General features: G+C 40.2%; 27 non-coding genes across 27 annotated transcripts; all 27 read left to right on the forward strand.

Moving 5' to 3' along the window:
* Positions 1–1487: 1487 nt before the first annotated feature.
* On the forward strand, positions 1488–1606 carry LOC132138363 (5S ribosomal RNA). Its single transcript, XR_009432659.1, has one exon. It is a non-coding gene; the product is annotated as a 5S ribosomal RNA (ribosomal RNA).
* Positions 1607–5075: 3469 nt separating this feature from the next.
* On the forward strand, positions 5076–5194 carry LOC132137743 (5S ribosomal RNA). Its single transcript, XR_009432068.1, has one exon. It is a non-coding gene; the product is annotated as a 5S ribosomal RNA (ribosomal RNA).
* A 227-nt stretch (positions 5195–5421) lies between these two features.
* LOC132138192 (5S ribosomal RNA) lies at positions 5422–5540 on the forward strand. The gene has a single exon (XR_009432497.1). It is a non-coding gene; the product is annotated as a 5S ribosomal RNA (ribosomal RNA).
* Positions 5541–11554: 6014 nt separating this feature from the next.
* LOC132138193 (5S ribosomal RNA) lies at positions 11555–11673 on the forward strand. The gene has a single exon (XR_009432498.1). It is a non-coding gene; the product is annotated as a 5S ribosomal RNA (ribosomal RNA).
* A 572-nt stretch (positions 11674–12245) lies between these two features.
* LOC132139183 (5S ribosomal RNA) lies at positions 12246–12364 on the forward strand. The gene has a single exon (XR_009433413.1). It is a non-coding gene; the product is annotated as a 5S ribosomal RNA (ribosomal RNA).
* Positions 12365–12448: 84 nt separating this feature from the next.
* On the forward strand, positions 12449–12567 carry LOC132138194 (5S ribosomal RNA). The gene has a single exon (XR_009432499.1). It is a non-coding gene; the product is annotated as a 5S ribosomal RNA (ribosomal RNA).
* A 576-nt stretch (positions 12568–13143) lies between these two features.
* LOC132137972 (5S ribosomal RNA) lies at positions 13144–13262 on the forward strand. The gene has a single exon (XR_009432288.1). It is a non-coding gene; the product is annotated as a 5S ribosomal RNA (ribosomal RNA).
* An 84-nt stretch (positions 13263–13346) lies between these two features.
* On the forward strand, positions 13347–13465 carry LOC132138195 (5S ribosomal RNA). The gene has a single exon (XR_009432500.1). It is a non-coding gene; the product is annotated as a 5S ribosomal RNA (ribosomal RNA).
* Positions 13466–14033: 568 nt separating this feature from the next.
* Positions 14034–14152, forward strand: LOC132139351 (5S ribosomal RNA). The gene has a single exon (XR_009433574.1). It is a non-coding gene; the product is annotated as a 5S ribosomal RNA (ribosomal RNA).
* An 84-nt stretch (positions 14153–14236) lies between these two features.
* On the forward strand, positions 14237–14355 carry LOC132138198 (5S ribosomal RNA). The gene has a single exon (XR_009432502.1). It is a non-coding gene; the product is annotated as a 5S ribosomal RNA (ribosomal RNA).
* Positions 14356–14911: 556 nt separating this feature from the next.
* Positions 14912–15030, forward strand: LOC132137717 (5S ribosomal RNA). Its single transcript, XR_009432043.1, has one exon. It is a non-coding gene; the product is annotated as a 5S ribosomal RNA (ribosomal RNA).
* Positions 15031–15114: 84 nt separating this feature from the next.
* LOC132138199 (5S ribosomal RNA) lies at positions 15115–15233 on the forward strand. Its single transcript, XR_009432503.1, has one exon. It is a non-coding gene; the product is annotated as a 5S ribosomal RNA (ribosomal RNA).
* A 571-nt stretch (positions 15234–15804) lies between these two features.
* Positions 15805–15923, forward strand: LOC132137973 (5S ribosomal RNA). The gene has a single exon (XR_009432289.1). It is a non-coding gene; the product is annotated as a 5S ribosomal RNA (ribosomal RNA).
* Positions 15924–16007: 84 nt separating this feature from the next.
* Positions 16008–16126, forward strand: LOC132138606 (5S ribosomal RNA). Its single transcript, XR_009432893.1, has one exon. It is a non-coding gene; the product is annotated as a 5S ribosomal RNA (ribosomal RNA).
* Positions 16127–16683: 557 nt separating this feature from the next.
* On the forward strand, positions 16684–16802 carry LOC132137825 (5S ribosomal RNA). The gene has a single exon (XR_009432145.1). It is a non-coding gene; the product is annotated as a 5S ribosomal RNA (ribosomal RNA).
* Positions 16803–16886: 84 nt separating this feature from the next.
* LOC132138200 (5S ribosomal RNA) lies at positions 16887–17005 on the forward strand. Its single transcript, XR_009432504.1, has one exon. It is a non-coding gene; the product is annotated as a 5S ribosomal RNA (ribosomal RNA).
* Positions 17006–17575: 570 nt separating this feature from the next.
* Positions 17576–17694, forward strand: LOC132139195 (5S ribosomal RNA). Its single transcript, XR_009433424.1, has one exon. It is a non-coding gene; the product is annotated as a 5S ribosomal RNA (ribosomal RNA).
* An 84-nt stretch (positions 17695–17778) lies between these two features.
* Positions 17779–17897, forward strand: LOC132138360 (5S ribosomal RNA). The gene has a single exon (XR_009432656.1). It is a non-coding gene; the product is annotated as a 5S ribosomal RNA (ribosomal RNA).
* A 577-nt stretch (positions 17898–18474) lies between these two features.
* LOC132137974 (5S ribosomal RNA) lies at positions 18475–18593 on the forward strand. Its single transcript, XR_009432290.1, has one exon. It is a non-coding gene; the product is annotated as a 5S ribosomal RNA (ribosomal RNA).
* Positions 18594–18677: 84 nt separating this feature from the next.
* Positions 18678–18796, forward strand: LOC132138607 (5S ribosomal RNA). Its single transcript, XR_009432894.1, has one exon. It is a non-coding gene; the product is annotated as a 5S ribosomal RNA (ribosomal RNA).
* Positions 18797–19354: 558 nt separating this feature from the next.
* Positions 19355–19473, forward strand: LOC132138525 (5S ribosomal RNA). Its single transcript, XR_009432814.1, has one exon. It is a non-coding gene; the product is annotated as a 5S ribosomal RNA (ribosomal RNA).
* An 84-nt stretch (positions 19474–19557) lies between these two features.
* LOC132138201 (5S ribosomal RNA) lies at positions 19558–19676 on the forward strand. The gene has a single exon (XR_009432505.1). It is a non-coding gene; the product is annotated as a 5S ribosomal RNA (ribosomal RNA).
* Positions 19677–20249: 573 nt separating this feature from the next.
* On the forward strand, positions 20250–20368 carry LOC132137828 (5S ribosomal RNA). Its single transcript, XR_009432148.1, has one exon. It is a non-coding gene; the product is annotated as a 5S ribosomal RNA (ribosomal RNA).
* An 84-nt stretch (positions 20369–20452) lies between these two features.
* Positions 20453–20571, forward strand: LOC132138202 (5S ribosomal RNA). The gene has a single exon (XR_009432506.1). It is a non-coding gene; the product is annotated as a 5S ribosomal RNA (ribosomal RNA).
* A 578-nt stretch (positions 20572–21149) lies between these two features.
* Positions 21150–21268, forward strand: LOC132137976 (5S ribosomal RNA). Its single transcript, XR_009432291.1, has one exon. It is a non-coding gene; the product is annotated as a 5S ribosomal RNA (ribosomal RNA).
* Positions 21269–21352: 84 nt separating this feature from the next.
* On the forward strand, positions 21353–21471 carry LOC132138342 (5S ribosomal RNA). The gene has a single exon (XR_009432639.1). It is a non-coding gene; the product is annotated as a 5S ribosomal RNA (ribosomal RNA).
* Positions 21472–22039: 568 nt separating this feature from the next.
* LOC132137616 (5S ribosomal RNA) lies at positions 22040–22158 on the forward strand. Its single transcript, XR_009431941.1, has one exon. It is a non-coding gene; the product is annotated as a 5S ribosomal RNA (ribosomal RNA).

Below are 22158 nucleotides of genomic sequence, written 5' to 3' on the forward strand. Positions count from 1 at the left end.
GAGTCAATGCCCAATCTCTGAATCTTAGCATGTTTGGTTCTGGTTACTACTTGGATGGGAGACTGCCTGGGAATAATACCAGGTGCTGTAAGCTTTTGGGTTTTCTTCCCTACTTATATATTGAACTGGAGATTAGAGTGGCTGATCTTTAAATAGCCCTCTCTCTGCAGCAGCCTTCGCTAACGGCCATACCTGGCTATGCCTGGTTAGTACTTGGATGGGAAACCGCTTGGGAATACCAGGTGCTGAAAGCTTTTTGGAAATTTTTCACAATTTTTTACTTTTTGGAATTTCTTCACTCATTATATAATAATCGTGCAAAAAAAAAAAAAGAGTCAATGCCCGATGTCTGAATCTTAGCATATTTGGTTCTGGTTACTACTTGGATGGGAGACCGCCTGGGAATACCAGGTGCTGAAAGCTTTTTGGAAATGTTTCACAATTTTTTACTTTTTGGAATTTTTTCACTAATTATATAATAATCGTGCAAAAAAAAAAAAAGAGTCAATGCCCGATCTCTGAATCTTAGCATGTTTGGTTCTGGTTACTACTTGGATGGGAGACTGCCTGGGAATAATACCAGGTGCTGTAAGCTTTTGGGTTTTCTTCCCTACTTATATATTGAACTGGAGATTAGAGTGGCTGATCTTTAAATAGCCCTCTCTCTGCAGCAGCCTTCGCTTACGGCCATACCTGGCTATGCCTGGTTAGTACTTGGATGGGAAACCGCTTGGGAATACCAGGTGCTGAAAGCTTTTTGGAAATTTTTCAAAATTTTTTACTTTTTGGAATTTCTTCACTCATTATATAATATTCGTGCAAAAAAAAAAAAAAGAGTCAATGCCCGATGTCTGAATCTTAGCATATTTGGTTCTGGTTACTACTTGGATGGGAGACCGCCTGGGAATACCAGGTGCTGTAAGCTTTTTGGAAAATTTTCACTAATTATATAATAATCATGCAAAAAAAAAAAGAGTCAATGCCCGATCTCTGAATCTTAGCATGTTTGGTTCTGGTTACTACTTGGATGGGAGACTGCCTGGGAATAATACCAGGTGCTGTAAGCTTTTGGGTTTTCTTCCCTACTTATATATTGAACTGGAGATTAGAGTGGCTGATCTTTAAATAGCCCTCTCTCTGCAGCAGCCTTCGCTTACGGCCATACCTGGCTATGCCTGGTTAGTACTTGGATGAGAAACCGCTTGGGAATACCAGGTGCTGAAAGCTTTTTGGAAATTTTTCAAAATTTTTTACTTTTTGGAATTTCTTAACTAATTATATAATAATCGTGCAAAAAAAAAAAAAAAAAAAAGAGTCAATGCCTGATGTCTGAATCTTAGCATGTTTGGTTCTGGTTACTACTTGGATGGGAGACCGCCTGGGATTGCTAGGTGCTGTAAGCTTTTGGGTTTTCGTCCCTATTTATATAATGTACTGGAGATTACAGTGGCTGATCTTTAATTAGCCCTCTCTTTGCAGCAGCTTTCGCTTACGGCCATACCAACCTGGCTATGCCCGATCTCATCTGATCTCAGAAGCTAAGCAGGTTTGGGCTTGGTTAGTACTTGGATGGGAGACCGCCTGGGAATACCAGGTGCTGTAAGCTATTTGGAAAATTTTCATTAGTTATGTAATAATCTTGAAAAAAAAAAAAAAAAAGAGTCAATGCCCAATCTCTGAATCTTAGAATGTTTGGTTCTGGTTACTACTTGGATGGGAGACTGCCTGGGAATAATACCAGGTGCTGTAAGCTTTTGGGTTTTCTTCCCTACTTATATATTGAACTGGAGATTAGAGTGGCTGATCTTTAAATAGCCCTCTCTCTGCAGCAGCCTTCGCTTACGGCCATACCTGGCTATGCCTGGTTAGTACTTGGATGGGAAACCGCTTGGGAATACCAGGTGCTGAAAGCTTTTTGGAAATTTTTCACAATTTTTTACTTTTTGGAATTTCTTCACTCATTATATAATAATCGTGCAAAAAAAAAAAAAGAGTCAATGCCCGATGTCTGAATCTTAGCATATTTGGTTCTGGTTACTACTTGGATGGGAGACCGCCTGGGAATACCAGGTGCTGAAATCTTTTTGGAAATGTTTCACAATTTTTTACTTTTTGGAATTTTTTCACTAATTATATAATAATCGTGCAAAAAAAAAAAGAGTCAATGCCCGATCTCTGAATCTTAGCATGTTTGGTTCTGGTTACTACTTGGATGGGAGACTGCCTGGGAATAATACCAGGTGCTGTAAGCTTTTGGGTTTTCTTCCCTACTTATATATTGTACTGGAGATTAGAGTGGCTGATCTTTAAATAGCCCTCTCTCTGCAGCAGCCTTCGCTTACGGCCATACCTGGCTATGCCTGGTTAGTACTTGGATGGGAAACCGCTTGGGAATACCAGATGCTGAAAGCTTTTTGGAAATTTTTCAAAATTTTTTACTTTTTGGAATTTCTTCACTCATTATATACAACCCGAATTCCGGAAAAGTTGGGACGTTTTTTAAATTTTAATAAAATGAAAACTAAAACACTTTCAAATCACATGAGCCAATATTTTATTCACAATAGAACATAGATAACATAGCAAATGTTTAAACTGAGAAAGTTTACAATTTTATGCACAAAATGAACTCATTTCAATTTTGATTTCTGCCACAGGTCTCAAAATAGTTGGGACGGGGCATGTTTACCATGGTGTAGCATCTCCTTTTCTTTTCAAAACATTTTGAAGACGTCTGGGCATTGAGGCTATGAGTTGCTGGAGTTTTGCTGTTGGAATTTGGTCCCATTCTTGCCTTATATAGATTTCCAGCTGCTGAAGAGTTCGTGGTCGTCTTTGACGTATTTTTCGTTTAATGATGCGCCAAATGTTCTCTATAGGTGAAAGATCTGGACTGCAGGCAGGCCAGGTTAGCACCCAGACTCTTCTACGACGAAGCCATGCTGTTGTTATAGCTGCAGTATGTGGTTTTGCATTGTCCTGCTGAAATAAACAAGGCCTTCCCTGAAATAGACGTTGTTTGGAGGGAAGCATATGTTGCTCTAAAACCTTTATATACCTTTTAGCATTCACAGAGCCTTCCAAAACATGCAAGCTGCCCATACCGTATGCACTTATGCACCCCCATACCATCAGAGATGCTGGCTTTTGAACTGAACGCTGATAACATGCTGGAAGGTCTCCCTCCTCTTTAGCCCGGAGGACACGGCGTCCGTGATTTCCAACAAGAATGTCAAATTTGGACTCGTCTGACCATAAAACACTATTCCACTTTGAAATAGTCCATTTTAAATGAGCCTTGGCCCACAGGACACGACGGCGCTTCTGGACCATGTTCACATATGGCTTCCTTTTTGCATGATAGAGCTTTAGTTGGCATCTGCTGATGGCACGGCGGATTGTGTTTACCGACAGTGGTTTCTGAAAGTATTCCTGGGCCCATTTAGTAATGTCATTGACACAATCATGCCGATGAGTGATGCAGTGTCGTCTGAGAGCACGAAGACCACCGGCATCCAATAAAGGTCTCCGGCCTTGTCCCTTACGCACAGAGATTTCTCCAGTTCCTCTGAATCTTTTGATGATGTTATGCACTGTAGATGATGAGATTTGCAAAGCCTTTGCAATTTGACGTTGAGGAACATTGTTTTTAAAGTTTTCCACAATTTTTTTACGCAGTCTTTCACAGATTGGAGAGCCTCTGCCCATCTTTACTTCTGAGAGACTCTGCTTCTCTATGACAAAGCTTTTATAGCTAATCATGTTACAGACCTGATATCAATTAACTTAATTAATCACTAGATGTTCTCCCAGCCGAATCTTTTCAAAACTGCTTGCTTTTTTAGCCATTTGTTGCCCCCGTGCCAACTTTTTTGAGACCTGTAGCAGGCATTAAATTTTAAATGAGCTAATTAAGTGGATAAAAGTGTAAAAATTCTCAGTTTAAACATTTACTACGTTATCTATGTTCTATTGTGAATAAAATATTGGCTCATGTGATTTGAAATTCCTTTAGTTTTCATTTTATTAAAATTTAAAAAACGTCCCAACTTTTCCGGAATTCGGGTTGTAATATTCGTGCAAAAAAAAAAAAAGAGTCAATGCCCGATGTCTGAATCTTAGCATATTTGGTTCTGGTTACTACTTGGATGGGAGACCGCCTGGGAATACCAGGTGCTGTAAGCTTTTTGGAAAATTTTCATTAGTTATGTAATAATCTTGAAAAAAAAAAAAAAAGAGTCAATGCCAGATCTCTGAATCTTAGCATGTTTGGTTCTGGTTGCGACTTGGATGGGAGACTGCCTGGGAATAATACCAGGTGCTGTAAGCTTTTGGGTTTTCTTCCCTACTTATATATTGAACTGGAGATTAGAGTGGCTGATCTTTAAATAGCCCTCTCTCTGCAGCAGCCTTCGCTTACGGCCATACCTGGCTATGCCTGGTTAGTACTTGGATGGGAAACCGCCTGGGAATACCAGGTGCTGAAAGCTTTTTGGAAATGTTTCACAATTTTTTACTTTTTGGAATTTTTTCACTAATTATATAATAATCGTGCAAAAAAAAAAAAAAGAGTCAATGCCCGATATCTGAATATTAGCATGTTTGGTTCTGGTTACTACTTGGATGGGAGACTGCCTGGGAATAATACCAGGTGCTGTAAGCTTTTGGGTTTTCTTCCCTACTTATATATTGAACTGGAGATTAGAGTGGCTGATCTTTAAATAGCCCTCTCTCTGCAGCAGCCTTCGCTTACGGCCATACCTGGCTATGCCTGGTTAGTACTTGGATGGGAAACCGCTTGGGAATACCAGGTGCTGAAAGCTTTTTGGAAATTTTTCAAACTTTTTTACTTTTTGGAATTTCTTCACTAATTATATAATAATCGTGCAAAAAAAAAAAAGAGTCAATGCCCGATGTCTGAATCTTAGCATGTTTGGTTCTGGTTACTACTTGGATGGAAGACCGCCTGGGATTGCTAGGTGCTGTAAGCTTTTGGGTTTTCGTCCCTATTTATATAATGTACTGGAGATTACAGTGGCTGATCTTTAATTAGCCCTCTCTTTGCAGCAGCTTTCGCTTACGGCCATACCAACCTGGCTATGCCCGATCTCGTCTGATCTCGGAAGCTAAGCAGGTTTGGGCTTGGTTAGTACTTGGATGGGAGACCGCCTGGGAATACCAGGTGCTGTAAGCTTTTTGGAAAATTTTCATTAGTTATGTAATAATCTTGAAAAAAAAAAAAAAAAGAGTCAATGCCCGATGTCTGAATCTCAGCATGTTTGGTTCTGGTTACTACTTGGATGGGAGACCGCCTGGGAATGCCAGGTGCTGTAAGCTTTTGGGTTTTCGTCCCTATTTATATAATGTACTGGAGATTACAGTGGCTGATCTTTAATTAGCCCTCTCTTTGCAGCAGCTTTCGCTTACGGCCATACCAACCTGGCTATGCCTGATCTCGTCTGATCTCGGAAGCTAAGCAGGTTTGGGCTTGGTTAGTACTTGGATGGGAGACCGCCTGGGAATACCAGGTGCTGTAAGCTTTTTGGAAAATTTTCATTAGTTATGTAATAATCTTGAAAAAAAAAAAAGAGTCAATGCCAGATCTCTGAATCTTAGCATGTTTGGTTCTGGTTACTACTTGGATGGGAGACTGCCTGGGAATAATACCAGGTGCTGTAAGCTTTTGGGTTTTCTTCCCTACCTATATATTGAACTGGAGATTAGAGTGGCTGATCTTTAAATAAAAAAGCAGCAAGCAGAAGCAGCAGCAGCCTTCGCTTACGGCCATACCAACCTGGGGGCGATAGAGAGCTCACAGGAAGTGACAGGCTTGCAGCACAGAGAGAAAGCATCAATCCTGTTTGTTTAATTAATTGTTTGGTTCTAAATAGTTTGGTTTTCAGATTTGTTTTTTTGCTTGGGACATTAATTGCTGGATAGTCAGTGTTGACCTTCATAAATTCCCCCGACAGCTTAGGCTGTCTGGGGGACTTTTTTTTACTTCTTTTCCTTGTAGCATGCTGCAGATGCACAGCATGGTTGCAGATGAAGAAACAGAACAAACCATGATGAGAAAAAGTAGCAATGGGAGGAATGAAGAGGAGGAGCAAAGAAGAGGTGAAGTCAAACAAGCAGTGATCCAAAAGCAACAGGAGACAAATAAAGCCACAGGACATTTGTGGGAAGAGGGAGAAGAAAACAGCAGAGGAGTGCAAGGAAAATTGAAAGGGAAGTACAACAAAGAGCTGACTGTGGAGGTAGAGGTGGAGGGAAATGAAAAGATTTCAATGATGGATTTACTGAAAGGAGTAAAGAAGGAGTGTGGAGAAGTGATTGGCTGCAGGGTGAGAGGTGAAAGGGTCTATGAGCTCACAATGAAGGATGAAGAGACAAAGAGGAAACTAATGGATGGAGTGAGAGTGAAAGGAGTGATGGTGCATGCCAGGGATATACTGAATAACGATATGGTGGTGTCCTTTATCAATTTGCCTGTGTACTTAGAGGATGAGAAGATACTCGCCAAGCTACATGAGTGGGGAGTACGACCACTTTCACCAATCAAACGCCGGGTGTGGCCTGGAACGGATATAGTTGATGGGACACGTTTCTTAAAAGTGCGCTTCACAGAACAGGTATGTTCACTACCATACTCCACAAAGTTTGAGACTCTGAGAGGCACCGAATTTTTTCGTGTCATCCATGATAGACAAATACGTGTTTGCAGACTCTGTATCAAGCCAGGGCACATAATTAGAGAGTGCCCTGAATTAAAGTGCTTCAAGTGCAATGGTGGAGGCCATTATGCAAGAGATTGTGAAGAATGGATGGGATTAGAGAGAGAGAGAGTGGATGTTCAAGAATATGGTAAAAAGAGGAACAGTGTTCTGACAGAGGAGCAAGAGGAGGAAACAACTGATGTGGTGAGCGGTGGAGAGAAAGACGGAGCTGAAGATAGCGAAAGAAGAAGCAAAATGGAATGGCGGGACAGAGCTGAAAGTTTCAGTGAAGTGGATGATGGGGAGGAGGAGGAGGAGATGGAGCAGTCGGAAGAGATCGAAGAAGAGGAGGAGACAGATGAAAGTAATGTGAAAGAAAGAGGTAAACAAGAGGAAAATAAAAATACTGCACAGAAAGTGATAGAAAGCAGAGGTGGAGAAAAGGGAGACCGAGAAAAGAAAGATGGATTGAAAACAAAGATTAAAAGACTGAGTGCAAAGAGGAAGTCTGAGATCGACGGAGAACAGGTTGAGCAGATAAAAGAACCGCGAGCGGGTATGTAATGTATGTTTGAATTGTACGTGTGTTCCTGGTTTTGTTTTGTTTTTCTTTTAGGTTACTCTCATGGCCACTGTAACTTCAATAAATATAAATGGGTTACGGGATAAAAACAAGATGAAAAAATTATTATTTACTTATAGGAGTGATATAATCTGTATACAGGAGACAAACTGGGAGGAGGATAAAGTAAAGGAGATGAGAGAAGAGTGGAGAGGGGACATATACTATAATAATGGTGCAAAAAATGCAAGAGGTGTGGCAATATTATTTAAAAAAGATATTGTAGAAGGTATAAGAGAGGTGTATAAAGACCAGAGGGGAAGGATTTTAGTGGTTGAATTTATGTATAGAGATATGGAGTTTAGATTAATAAATATATATGTTCCAAATATAGAAGTGGAAAGGAGGGAAATTTTGGAAGAGTTAAAAGGATTAATTGTGGGGAAATGTATTATAGTGGGAGATTTCAATATAAAATGTAGTAGATTGGATGTGGGAAAGGGGGTAAAATTTAGATGGGAAAAGTCAAGGGGAATGTTGATGGAGATAATGAGAGAAAAGGGGTTAATAGATGTGTGGAGGTACGAAAATCCGGAAAAAAGAGAATTTACTAGAAGGCAGTTAAGAGAAGGTATATTAAAACAGAGTAGAATAGATTTAGTGTTGGTTGAGGAGGAAATGATTAGATACATAGACGGGATAAAACATCAGGTAAATGGTTTAAGTGATCACGATAGTGTAAGGTTCAGAATTAAGGTAGGGAGTGAGGAGGTAGGAGGAGGGATGTGGATATTGAATGCAGGGTATATTGAAGATGAAGAGTATGAGATACAGATGAAGGATCTATTAAATAGGGAAAAAGAGAAGATAGATGAGTATACAGGAGACGGTGGATTAGAGGGTACAATAGCGGAGAGATGGGAGGAAATAAAGTTAATTAGTATAAAATATAGTAAAAAAAGAAAAGGAAAGATGAAGAAGGAGGAAAGTACGCTTAGGGAAAGATTGAGAGAGGAGTTAGTTAAGGCTGAAGATGAAGAAGGATACAGTATGGAAAAATATATAGAGGTTAAGATGGCACTAGAAAAATATGAAAGGGAGAAATGCAGAGGGGCTATTTTACGAAGCAAGGCAAAATATGCATTAGAGGGTGAAAAATGTACAGGGTATTTTTTAGGGCTAGAGAAAAGGAGACAAAGTAAAACATATATAAATGAAATAAATACAAAAGAGGGTAAAACAACCAAAGATTATGTAGAGATTTTGGAGAGAGTTCAAGAATTCTATGGAGAATTATATAAGAGAGGAGAAGTAGATGAGAGAAGTATAGATGGAGTATTAGAAAGCGTAGAAAATATTCTAAATAAGGAGGATGCAGAATGGTGTGATAGGGAGATAGACGAGAATGAAGTAGAAAAGGCAATAGGGGGGTTGAAAAGTGGAAAAAGTCCAGGGAGTGATGGGATTGGTATTGAATGGTATAAAACATATAGAGAAGAGGTAGCACCGATTTTAGTTAAAGTGTTCAAGGAGATGGAAAGAACAGGGATGGTGCAAAATAGATTGGTAGAGGGAGTGATAGCTTTGGTGCATAAAAAGGGGAATAGGTTGGATATAGAGAACTACAGACCAATCAGTCTATTAAATGTGGATTATAAAATATTGACTAAAGTTTTAGCGAACAGAGTAAAAAAAGTCATTGGAAGTATAGTGCAACCAACACAGAGTTACAGCATACCAGGCAGGGATATAGCAGACACGATAGGGACAGTTAGGGACGTGATAGAATACATGAAACGAGATAAGAAGGGAGGAATAGTACTAGGGATAGATTGGAATAAAGTATTCGATAGGGTAGAACACAAATACTTATTTAGGGTATTAGAGAAGTTTGGATTTGGAATGAGAATGATAGGGTGGGTGAGGAGACTATATGAGAAAGCAAAAAGTTGCATAAAAATAAATGGAGTATTAACAGACAGGTTTAAGATAGGAAGGTCAGTGAGACAGGGATGTCCCCTGTCTGCATTATTATATGCAATTTCAGTAGAGCCTCTAGCCACTCTAATCAAGAGGGATAGAAGAGTAGTTGGTATTGAGTTGCCATATGGAGGAATGTGTACTGTAAACCAATATGCAGATGACACCACAATCACAGTGAGGGAAGGAAACAGTGTAAAAAGAGTTTTAGAGATAGTGAAGAGGTTCGGGAAAGCATCAGGGGCAAAAATAAATGTAGATAAATCTGAATTAATGTATATAGGGGAGGTAGAGAGAGTAGAGGTAGGGATAAGAGTGGAGGAAAAATATATAAAAGTATTAGGGGTATATTTAGGGGTCGAAAGCAAAGAGGCAAGAGATGTGACCTGGACTGGGGTGATTAATAAAATAAGAACAGCAAGTGCAGCATGGAAAGGGAGGAAATTAAAATTAAATGGGAAAGTAATAGTAGTAAATAGTCTGCTGTTGTCAGTTTGTGTTTATGTAATGAGTGTAATGGAAATGCCAGGGTGGGTGATGAATGAATTGAATAAAATTGTATGTGATTTTATATGGGAGGGAAAAGGTGTGAAAATTGCACAGAAAACATTGGTGGGTAAGAGATGGGAGGGAGGCTTAAACTTGATGGACCTAGAAATAAAAAGGGCTGCGATGAGAATAAAAACGGTGATAAAATATATGGGAGGCCGATGGGATTATGGGTGGAAGGAATTCTTAAGGAAATATATTGATGATGTGGGAGGAATGGGGGATAATGGATGGTATATGGGCTTTAAGCAATCGATGACGGGAGGAATACCAGAAATATATCGGGAAGTATTAGAAGCATGGAGGCAGTTCCTTCCCAAAATAGAGTATGAGTGTGAAGACATACAGGTGATTAAAAATTTACCACTGTTTCTCAATGAAAGGATTAAACATAAAAATAAGACATTGTATGAATGTAAGTTTATAGAAGGAGGTATAAAACAAGTGAAGGACATTATGTATGAAGTTATTCCAGGATTTCTCAAAAATAACTGCATTTATGATACTGTGTGCGATCTGGAAGGAATGGAGAACAGAGAGAAAGTAAATAAAATATATGGAAAAATTAAATCAAGTATACCTTTGCAGTGGACTAATGTGATCGAACGTGAATGTGTATCTAATGTGGAAAAATGTATGCCGGAGATGTATGTGGATGATAATGGTGAGAAAAACAATTTTAAAAATATGAGTGTAAAGAATATATACAGGAGAATAATTGTTAATGTTATAAAAGAGCCAGCATCAGAAAAGGTGTGGAAGAAAGTATTTGAAGATTTAGATGTGAAAAAAATATGGTCAAACTTAAATGTAAAATACAACAGTATAGAGTGTGAGAATAATGACTTTCTGATAAGACATAATAGAATTTACACAAATGTGGTGTTAAACAAAATAAATAATGAGGTAAATGTCATTTGTGACGTGTGTGGTAATGGCCATGAGAGTTTTTTACATTATTTTTTAAGATGTGAAGCGTTGGTGGATTTTTTTGAGTTTCTTAAAAATCTGTTACTAGAAAACTGGGGTGTCAAAGTCGAGACCGAGGAGGAATGGGGGAAATTGTTTTTGTTTGGAACTTTCGGGAAAAGAAAAAGAGCTGACATTTGTTTAATTAATTTTGTTCTGAGTCATGCCAGACTAGCAGTAGTTCTAAGAAGAAACTATGCACATTTCGAAGGGAGAAAAATAAAAGTAAAAGATATGTTTAAGTCAATGATACAAAGAGATGTAGAGTTGATTTGTAAGTATGGAGATAAAGAGGGGAAAGAGTTTTTTTTGACTACGAATAAATTCATACATCAAAAGGTGGGGGAAGAAATATGTTTCAATTGGTGAAGAGTAATAATCTGGTTGAGAATGGCTGATGTCAATTAAGTAAGTGTAAACATATTTGCATGTATTTTATTTATGTTCTTTATTTTTATTGCTGTATGATTATGCAAAATTAAGTAGATTAATTGAAAAATGAATCATACAAATGTAATGGAATGTAAGTAAATCAGATGGAATAATGCAATTGAAAAACTGTGAATTGAAAGTTAAATAAAAAGATAAAAAAAAAGGCTATGCCCGATCTCGTCTGATCTCGGAAGCTAAGCAGGTTTGGGCCTGGTTAGTACTTGGATGGGAGACCGCCTGGGAATACCAGGTGCTGTAAGCTTTTGGGTTTTATTCCGAACTTATATAATGAACTGGAAATTAGAGTGTCTGATCTTTACATAGCCCTCTCTTTGCAGCAGGTTTCGCTTACGGCCATACCAACCTGGCTATGCCTGATCTCGTCTGATCTCGGAAGCTAAGCAGGTTTGGGCTTGGTTAGTACTTGGATGGGAGACCGCCTGGGAATACCAGGTGCTGTAAGCTTTTTGGAAAATTTTCATTAGTTATGTAATAATCTTGAAAAAAAAAAAAAAAAGAGTCAATGCCAGATCTCTGAATCTTAGAATGTTTGGTTCTGGTTATTACTTGGATGGGAGACTGCCTGAGAATAATACCAGGTGCTGTAAGCTTTTGGGTTTTCTTCCCTACTTATATATTGAACTGGAGATTAGAGTGGCTGATCTTTAAATAGCCCTCTCTCTTCAGCAGCCTTCGCTTACGGCCATACCTGGCTATGCCTGTTTAGTACTTGGATGGGAAACCGCCTGGGAATACCAGGTGCTGAAAGCTTTTTGGAAATTTTTCAAATTTTTTTACTTTTTGGAATTTTTTCACTAATTATATAATAATCGTGCAAAAAAAAAAAAAAAAAAAAAAAAAAGAGTCAATGCCCGATGTCTGAATCTTAGCATGTTTGGTTCTGGTTACTACTTGGATGGGAGACTGCCTGGGATTGCCAGGTGCTGTAAGCTTTAGGGTTTTCGTCCCTATTTATATAATGTACTGGAGATTACAGTGGCTGATCTTTAATTAGCCCTCTCTTTGCAACAGCTTTCGCTTACGGCCATACCAACCTGGATTTGCCCGATCTCGTCTGATCTCGGAAGCTAAGCAGGTTTGGGCCTGGTTAGTACTTGGATGGGAGACCGCCTGGGAATACCAGGTGCTGTAAGCTTTTGGGTTTTATTCCGAACTTATATAATGAACTGGAGATTAGAGTGTCTGATCTTTAAATAGCCCTCTCTTTGCAGCAGGTTTCGCTTACGGCCATACCAACCTGGCTATGCCTGATCTCGTCTGATCTCGGAAGCTAAGCAGGTTTGGGCTTGGTTAGTACTTGGATGGGAGACCGCCTGGGAATACCAGGTGCTGTAAGCTTTTTGGAAAATTTTCATTAGTTATGTAATAATCTTGAAAAAAAAAAAAAGAGTCAATGCCAGATCTCTGAATCTTAGAATGTTTGGTTCTGGTTATTACTTGGATGGGAGACTGCCTGAGAATAATACCAGGTGCTGTAAGCTTTTGGGTTTTCTTCCCTACTTATATATTGAACTGGAGATTAGAGTGGCTGATCTTTAAATAGCCCTCTCTCTGCAGCAGCCTTCGCTTACGGCCATACCTGGCTATGCCTGTTTAGTACTTGGATGAGAAACCGCCTGGGAATACCAGGTGCTGAAAGCTTTTTGGAAATTTTTCAAATTTTTTTACTTTTTGGAATTTTTTCACTAATTATATAATAATCGTGCAAAAAAAAAAAAAAAAAAAAAAAAAAAAAAAAAGAGTCAATGCCCGATGTCTGAATCTTAGCATGTTTGGTTCTGGTTACTACTTGGATGGGAGACCGCCTGGGATTGCCAGGTGCTGTAAGCTTTAGGGTTTTCGTCCCTATTTATATAATGTACTGGAGATTACAGTGGCTGATCTTTAATTAGCCCTCTCTTTGCAGCAGCTTTCGCTTACGGCCATACCAAACTGGCTATGCCCGATCTCGTCTGATCTCGGAAGCTAAGCAGGTTTGGGCCTGGTTAGTACTTGGATGGGAGACCGCCTGGGAATACCAGGTGCTGTAAGCTTTTGGGTTTTATTCCGAACTTATATAATGAACTGGAGATTAGAGTGTCTGATCTTTAAATAGCCCTCTCTTTGCAGCAGCTTTTGCTTACGGCCATACCAACCTGGCTATGCCTGATCTCGTCTGATCTCGGAAGCTAAGCAGGTTTGGGCTTGGTTAGTACTTGGATGGGAGACCGCCTGGGAATACCAGGTGCTGTAAGCTTTTTGGAAAATTTTCATTAGTTATGTAATAATCTTGAAAAAAAAAAAAAAGAGTCAATGCCAGATCTCTGAATCTTAGAATGTTTGGTTCTGGTTATTACTTGGATGGGAGACTGCCTGAGAATAATACCAGGTGCTGTAAGCTTTTGGGTTTTCTTCCCTACTTATATATTGAACTGGAGATTAGAGTGGCTGATCTTTAAATAGCCCTCTCTCTGCAGCAGCCTTCGCTTACGGCCATACCTGGCTATGCCTGGTTAGTACTTGGATGGGAAACCGCCTGGGAATACCAGGTGCTGAAAGCTTTTTGGAAATTTTTCACATTTTTTTACTTTTTGGAATTTTTTCACTAATTATATAATAATCGTGCAAAAAAAAAAAAAAAAAAAAAAAAGAGTCAATGCCCGATGTCTGAATCTTAGCATGTTTGGTTCTGGTTACTACTTGGATGGGAGACCGCCTGGGATTGCCAGGTGCTGTAAGCTTTAGGGTTTTCGTCCCTATTTATATAATGTACTGGAGATTACAGTGGCTGATCTTTAATTAGCCCTCTCTTTGCAGCAGCTTTCGCTTACGGCCATACCAACCTGGCTATGCCCGATCTCATCTGATCTCGGAAGCTAAGCAGGTTTGGGCCTGGTTAGTACTTGGATGGGAGACCGCCTGGGAATACCAGGTGCTGTAAGCTTTTGGGTTTTATTCCGAACTTATATAATGAACTGGAGATTAGAGTGTCTGATCTTTAAATAGCCCTCTCTTTGCAGCAGGTTTCGCTTACGGCCATACCAACCTGGCTATGCCTGATCTCGTCTGATCTCGGAAGCTAAGCAGGTTTGGGCTTGGTTAGTACTTGGATGGGAGACCGCCTGGGAATACCAGGTGCTGTAAGCTTTTTGGAAAATTTTCATTAGTTATTTAATAATCTTGAAAAAAAAAAAAGAGTCAATGCCAGATCTCTGAATCTTAGAATGTTTGGTTCTGGTTATTACTTGGATGGGAGACTGCCTGAGAATAATACCAGGTGCTGTAAGCTTTTGGGTTTTCTTCCCTACTTATATATTGAACTGGAGATTAGAGTGGCTGATCTTTAAATAGCCCTCTCTCTGCAGCAGCCTTCGCTTACGGCCATACCTGGCTATGCCTGTTTAGTACTTGGATGGGAAACCGCCTGGGAATACCAGGTGCTGAAAGCTTTTTGGAAATTTTTCAAATTTTTTTACTTTTTGGAATTTTTTCACTAATTATATAATAATCGTGCAAAAAAAAAAAAAAGAGTCAATGCCCGATGTCTGAATCTTAGCATGTTTGGTTCTGGTTACTACTTGGATGGGAGACTGCCTGGGATTGCCAGGTGCTGTAAGCTTTAGGGTTTTCGTCCCTATTTATATAATGTACTGGAGATTACAGTGGCTGATCTTTAATTAGCCCTCTCTTTGCAACAGCTTTCGCTTACGGCCATACCAACCTGGGTTTGCCCGATCTCGTCTGATCTCGGAAGCTAAGCAGGTTTGGGCCTGGTTAGTACTTGGATGGGAGACCGCCTGGGAATACCAGGTGCTGTAAGCTTTTGGGTTTTATTCCGAACTTATATAATGAACTGGAGATTAGAGTGTCTGATCTTTAAATAGCCCTCTCTTTGCAGCAGGTTTCGCTTACGGCCATACCAACCTGGCTATGCCTGATCTCGTCTGATCTCGGAAGCTAAGCAGGTTTGGGCTTGGTTAGTACTTGGATGGGAGACCGCCTGGGAATACCAGGTGCTGTAAGCTTTTTGGAAAATTTTCATTAGTTATGTAATAATCTTGAAAAAAAAAAAAAAGAGTCAATGCCAGATCTCTGAATCTTAGAATGTTTGGTTCTGGTTATTACTTGGATGGGAGACTGCCTGAGAATAATACCAGGTGCTGTAAGCTTTTGGGTTTTCTTCCCTACTTATATATTGAACTGGAGATTAGAGTGGCTGATCTTTAAATAGCCCTCTCTCTGCAGCAGCCTTCGCTTACGGCCATACCTGGCTATGCCTGTTTAGTACTTGGATGAGAAACCGCCTGGGAATACCAGGTGCTGAAAGCTTTTTGGAAATTTTTCAAATTTTTTTACTTTTTGGAATTTTTTCACTAATTATATAATAATCGTGCAAAAAAAAAAAAAAAAAAAAAAAAAAAGAGTCAATGCCCGATGTCTGAATCTTAGCATGTTTGGTTCTGGTTACTACTTGGATGGGAGACCGCCTGGGATTGCCAGGTGCTGTAAGCTTTAGGGTTTTCGTCCCTATTTATATAATGTACTGGAGATTACAGTGGCTGATCTTTAATTAGCCCTCTCTTTGCAGCAGCTTTCGCTTACGGCCATACCAAACTGGCTATGCCCGATCTCGTCTGATCTCGGAAGCTAAGCAGGTTTGGGCCTGGTTAGTACTTGGATGGGAGACCGCCTGGGAATACCAGGTGCTGTAAGCTTTTGGGTTTTATTCCGAACTTATATAATGAACTGGAGATTAGAGTGTCTGATCTTTAAATAGCCCTCTCTTTGCAGCAGCTTTTGCTTACGGCCATACCAACCTGGCTATGCCTGATCTCGTCTGATCTTGGAAGCTAAGCAGGTTTGGGCTTGGTTAGTACTTGGATGGGAGACCGCCTGGGAATACCAGGTGCTGTAAGCTTTTTGGAAAATTTTCATTAGTTATGTAATAATCTTGAAAAAAAAAAAAAAGAGTCAATGCCAGATCTCTGAATCTTAGAATGTTTGGTTCTGGTTATTACTTGGATGGGAGACTGCCTGAGAATAATACCAGGTGCTGTAAGCTTTTGGGTTTTCTTCCCTACTTATATATTGAACTGGAGATTAGAGTGGCTGATCTTTAAATAGCCCTCTCTCTGCAGCAGCCTTCGCTTACGGCCATACCTGGCTATGCCTGGTTAGTACTTGGATGGGAAACCGCCTGGGAATACCAGGTGCTGAAAGCTTTTTGGAAATTTTTCACATTTTTTTACTTTTTGGAATTTTTTCACTAATTATATAATAATCGTGCAAAAAAAAAAAAAAGAGTCAATGCCGATGTCTGAATCTTAGCATGTTTGGTTCTGGTTACTACTTGGATGGGAGACTGCCTGGGATTGCCAGGTGCTGTAAGCTTTTGGGTTTTCGTCCCTATTTATATAATGTACTGGAGATTACAGTGGCTGATCTTTAATTAGCCCTCTCTTTGCAGCAGCTTTCGCTTACGGCCATACTAACCTGGCTATGCCCGATCTCGTCTGATCTCGGAAGCTAAGCAGGTTTGGGCCTGGTTAGTACTTGGATGGGAGACCGCCTGGGAATACCAGGTGCTGTAAGCTTTTGGGTTTTATTCCGAACTTATATAATGAACTGGAGATTAGAGTGTCTGATCTTTAAATAGCCCTCTCTTTGCAGCAGGTTTCGCTTACGGCCATACCAACCTGGCTATGCCTGATCTCGTCTGATCTCGGAAGCTAAGCAGGTTTGGGCTTGGTTAGTACTTGGATGGGAGACCGCCTGGGAATACCAGGTGCTGTAAGCTTTTTGGAAAATTTTCATTAGTTATGTAATAATCTTGAAAAAAAAAAAAAAAAGAGTCAATGCCAGATCTCTGAATCTTAGAATGTTTGGTTCTGGTTATTACTTGGATGGGAGACTGCCTGAGAATAATACCAGGTGCTGTAAGCTTTTGGGTTTTCTTCCCTACTTATATATTGAACTGGAGATTAGAGTGGCTGATCTTTAAATAGCCCTCTCTCTTCAGCAGCCTTCGCTTACGGCCATACCTGGCTATGCCTGTTTAGTACTTGGATGGGAAACCGCCTGGGAATACCAGGTGCTGAAAGCTTTTTGGAAATTTTTCAAATTTTTTTACTTTTTGGAATTTTTTCACTAATTATATAATAATCGTGCAAAAAAAAAAAAAAAAAAAAAAAAGAGTCAATGCCCGATGTCTGAATCTTAGCATGTTTGGTTCTGGTTACTACTTGGATGGGAGACTGCCTGGGATTGCCAGGTGCTGTAAGCTTTAGGGTTTTCGTCCCTATTTATATAATGTACTGGAGATTACAGTGGCTGATCTTTAATTAGCCCTCTCTTTGCAACAGCTTTCGCTTACGGCCATACCAACCTGGATTTGCCCGATCTCGTCTGATCTCGGAAGCTAAGCAGGTTTGGGCCTGGTTAGTACTTGGATGGGAGACCGCCTGGGAATACCAGGTGCTGTAAGCTTTTGGGTTTTATTCCGAACTTATATAATGAACTGGAGATTAGAGTGTCTGATCTTTAAATAGCCCTCTCTTTGCAGCAGGTTTCGCTTACGGCCATACCAACCTGGCTATGCCTGATCTCGTCTGATCTCGGAAGCTAAGCAGGTTTGGGCTTGGTTAGTACTTGGATGGGAGACCGCCTGGGAACACCAGGTGCTGTAAGCTTTTTGGAAAATTTTCATTAGTTATGTAATAATCTTGAAAAAAAAAAAAAAGAGTCAATGCCAGATCTCTGAATCTTAGAATGTTTGGTTCTGGTTATTACTTGGATGGGAGACTGCCTGAGAATAATACCAGGTGCTGTAAGCTTTTGGGTTTTCTTCCCTACTTATATATTGAACTGGAGATTAGAGTGGCTGATCTTTAAATAGCCCTCTCTCTGCAGCAGCCTTCGCTTACGGCCATACCTGGCTATGCCTGTTTAGTACTTGGATGAGAAACCGCCTGGGAATACCAGGTGCTGAAAGCTTTTTGGAAATTTTTCAAATTTTTTTACTTTTTGGAATTTTTTCACTAATTATATAATAATCGTGCAAAAAAAAAAAAAAAAAAAAAAAAAAAAAAAAAGAGTCAATGCCCGATGTCTGAATCTTAGCATGTTTGGTTCTGGTTACTACTTGGATGGGAGACCGCCTGGGATTGCCAGGTGCTGTAAGCTTTAGGGTTTTCGTCCCTATTTATATAATGTACTGGAGATTACAGTGGCTGATCTTTAATTAGCCCTCTCTTTGCAGCAGCTTTCGCTTACGGCCATACCAAACTGGCTATGCCCGATCTCGTCTGATCTCGGAAGCTAAGCAGGTTTGGGCCTGGTTAGTACTTGGATGGGAGACCGCCTGGGAATACCAGGTGCTGTAAGCTTTTGGGTTTTATTCCGAACTTATATAATGAACTGGAGATTAGAGTGTCTGATCTTTAAATAGCCCTCTCTTTGCAGCAGCTTTTGCTTACGGCCATACCAACCTGGCTATGCCTGATCTCGTCTGATCTTGGAAGCTAAGCAGGTTTGGGCTTGGTTAGTACTTGGATGGGAGACCGCCTGGGAATACCAGGTGCTGTAAGCTTTTTGGAAAATTTTCATTAGTTATGTAATAATCTTGAAAAAAAAAAAAAAGAGTCAATGCCAGATCTCTGAATCTTAGAATGTTTGGTTCTGGTTATTACTTGGATGGGAGACTGCCTGAGAATAATACCAGGTGCTGTAAGCTTTTGGGTTTTCTTCCCTACTTATATATTGAACTGGAGATTAGAGTGGCTGATCTTTAAATAGCCCTCTCTCTGCAGCAGCCTTCGCTTACGGCCATACCTGGCTATGCCTGGTTAGTACTTGGATGGGAAACCGCCTGGGAATACCAGGTGCTGAAAGCTTTTTGGAAATTTTTCACATTTTTTTACTTTTTGGAATTTTTTCACTAATTATATAATAATCGTGCAAAAAAAAAAAAAAGAGTCAATGCCCGATGTCTGAATCTTAGCATGTTTGGTTCTGGTTACTACTTGGATGGGAGACTGCCTGGGATTGCCAGGTGCTGTAAGCTTTAGGGTTTTCGTCCCTATTTATATAATGTACTGGAGATTACAGTGGCTGATCTTTAATTAGCCCTCTCTTTGCAGCAGCTTTCGCTTACGGCCATACTAACCTGGCTATGCCAGATCTCGTCTGATCTCGGAAGCTAAGCAGGTTTGGGCCTGGTTAGTACTTGGATGGGAGACCGCCTGGGAATACCAGGTGCTGTAAGCTTTTGGGTTTTATTCCGAACTTATATAATGAACTGGAGATTAGAGTGTCTGATCTTTAAATAGCCCTCTCTTTGCAGCAGGTTTCGCTTACGGCCATACCAACCTGGCTATGCCTGATCTCGTCTGATCTCGGAAGCTAAGCAGGTTTGGGCTTGGTTAGTACTTGGATGGGAGACCGCCTGGGAATACCAGGTGCTGTAAGCTTTTTGGAAAATTTTCATTAGTTATGTAATAATCTTGAAAAAAAAAAAAAAAAAGAGTCAATGCCAGATCTCTGAATCTTAGAATGTTTGGTTCTGGTTATTACTTGGATGGGAGACTGCCTGAGAATAATACCAGGTGCTGTAAGCTTTTGGGTTTTCTTCCCTACTTATATATTGAACTGGAGATTAGAGTGGCTGATCTTTAAATAGCCCTCTCTCTTCAGCAGCCTTCGCTTACGGCCATACCTGGCTATGCCTGTTTAGTACTTGGATGGGAAACCGCCTGGGAATACCAGGTGCTGAAAGCTTTTTGGAAATTTTTCAAATTTTTTTACTTTTTGGAATTTTTTCACTAATTATATAATAATCGTGCAAAAAAAAAAAAAAAAAAAAAAAAAAGAGTCAATGCCCGATGTCTGAATCTTAGCATGTTTGGTTCTGGTTACTACTTGGATGGGAGACTGCCTGGGATTGCCAGGTGCTGTAAGCTTTAGGGTTTTCGTCCCTATTTATATAATGTACTGGAGATTACAGTGGCTGATCTTTAATTAGCCCTCTCTTTGCAACAGCTTTCGCTTACGGCCATACCAACCTGGATTTGCCCGATCTCGTCTGATCTCGGAAGCTAAGCAGGTTTGGGCCTGGTTAGTACTTGTATGGGAGACCGCCTGGGAATACCAGGTGCTGTAAGCTTTTGGGTTTTATTCCGAACTTATATAATGAACTGGAGATTAGAGTGTCTGATCTTTAAATAGCCCTCTCTTTGCAGCAGGTTTCGCTTACGGCCATACCAACCTGGCTATGCCTGATCTCGTCTGATCTCGGAAGCTAAGCAGGTTTGGGCTTGGTTAGTACTTGGATGGGAGACCGCCTGGGAATACCAGGTGCTGTAAGCTTTTTGGAAAATTTTCATTAGTTATGTAATAATCTTGAAAAAAAAAAAAAAGAGTCAATGCCAGATCTCTGAATCTTAGAATGTTTGGTTCTGGTTATTACTTGGATGGGAGACTGCCTGAGAATAATACCAGGTGCTGTAAGCTTTTGGGTTTTCTTCCCTACTTATATATTGAACTGGAGATTAGAGTGGCTGATCTTTAAATAGCCCTCTCTCTGCAGCAGCCTTCGCTTACGGCCATACCTGGCTATGCCTGTTTAGTACTTGGATGAGAAACCGCCTGGGAATACCAGGTGCTGAAAGCTTTTTGGAAATTTTTCAAATTTTTTTACTTTTTGGAATTTTTTCACTAATTATATAATAATCGTGCAAAAAAAAAAAAAAAAAAAAAAAAAAAAAAAAAAGAGTCAATGCCCGATGTCTGAATCTTAGCATGTTTGGTTCTGGTTACTACTTGGATGGGAGACCGCCTGGGATTGCCAGGTGCTGTAAGCTTTAGGGTTTTCGTCCCTATTTATATAATGTACTGGAGATTACAGTGGCTGATCTTTAATTAGCCCTCTCTTTGCAGCAGCTTTCGCTTACGGCCATACCAAACTGGCTATGCCCGATCTCGTCTGATCTCGGAAGCTAAGCAGGTTTGGGCCTGGTTAGTACTTGGATGGGAGACCGCCTGGGAATACCAGGTGCTGTAAGCTTTTGGGTTTTATTCCGAACTTATATAATGAACTGGAGATTAGAGTGTCTGATCTTTAAATAGCCCTCTCTTTGCAGCAGCTTTTGCTTACAGCCATACCAACCTGGCTATGCCTGATCTCGTCTGATCTCGGAAGCTAAGCAGGTTTGGGCTTGGTTAGTACTTGGATGGGAGACCGCCTGGGAATACCAGGTGCTGTAAGCTTTTTGGAAAATTTTCATTAGTTATGTAATAATCTTGAAAAAAAAAAAAAAGAGTCAATGCCAGATCTCTGAATCTTAGAATGTTTGGTTCTGGTTATTACTTGGATGGGAGACTGCCTGAGAATAATACCAGGTGCTGTAAGCTTTTGGGTTTTCTTCCCTACTTATATATTGAACTGGAGATTAGAGTGGCTGATCTTTAAATAGCCCTCTCTCTGCAGCAGCCTTCGCTTACGGCCATACCTGGCTATGCCTGGTTAGTACTTGGATGGGAAACCGCCTGGGAATACCAGGTGCTGAAAGCTTTTTGGAAATTTTTCACATTTTTTTACTTTTTGGAATTTTTTCACTAATTATATAATAATCGTGCAAAAAAAAAAAAAAAAAAAAAAAAGAGTCAATGCCCGATGTCTGAATCTTAGCATGTTTGGTTCTGGTTACTACTTGGATGGGAGACCGCCTGGGATTGCCAGGTGCTGTAAGCTTTAGGGTTTTCGTCCCTATTTATATAATGTACTGGAGATTACAGTGGCTGATCTTTAATTAGCCCTCTCTTTGCAGCAGCTTTCGCTTACGGCCATACCAACCTGGCTATGCCCGATCTCATCTGATCTCGGAAGCTAAGCAGGTTTGGGCCTGGTTAGTACTTGGATGGGAGACCGCCTGGGAATACCAGGTGCTGTAAGCT

The sequence above is a fragment of the Carassius carassius genome, unplaced genomic scaffold (assembly GCF_963082965.1).
Source record: "Carassius carassius unplaced genomic scaffold, fCarCar2.1 SCAFFOLD_57, whole genome shotgun sequence".
In the NCBI taxonomy this organism is placed as follows: Eukaryota; Metazoa; Chordata; class Actinopteri; order Cypriniformes; family Cyprinidae; genus Carassius; species Carassius carassius.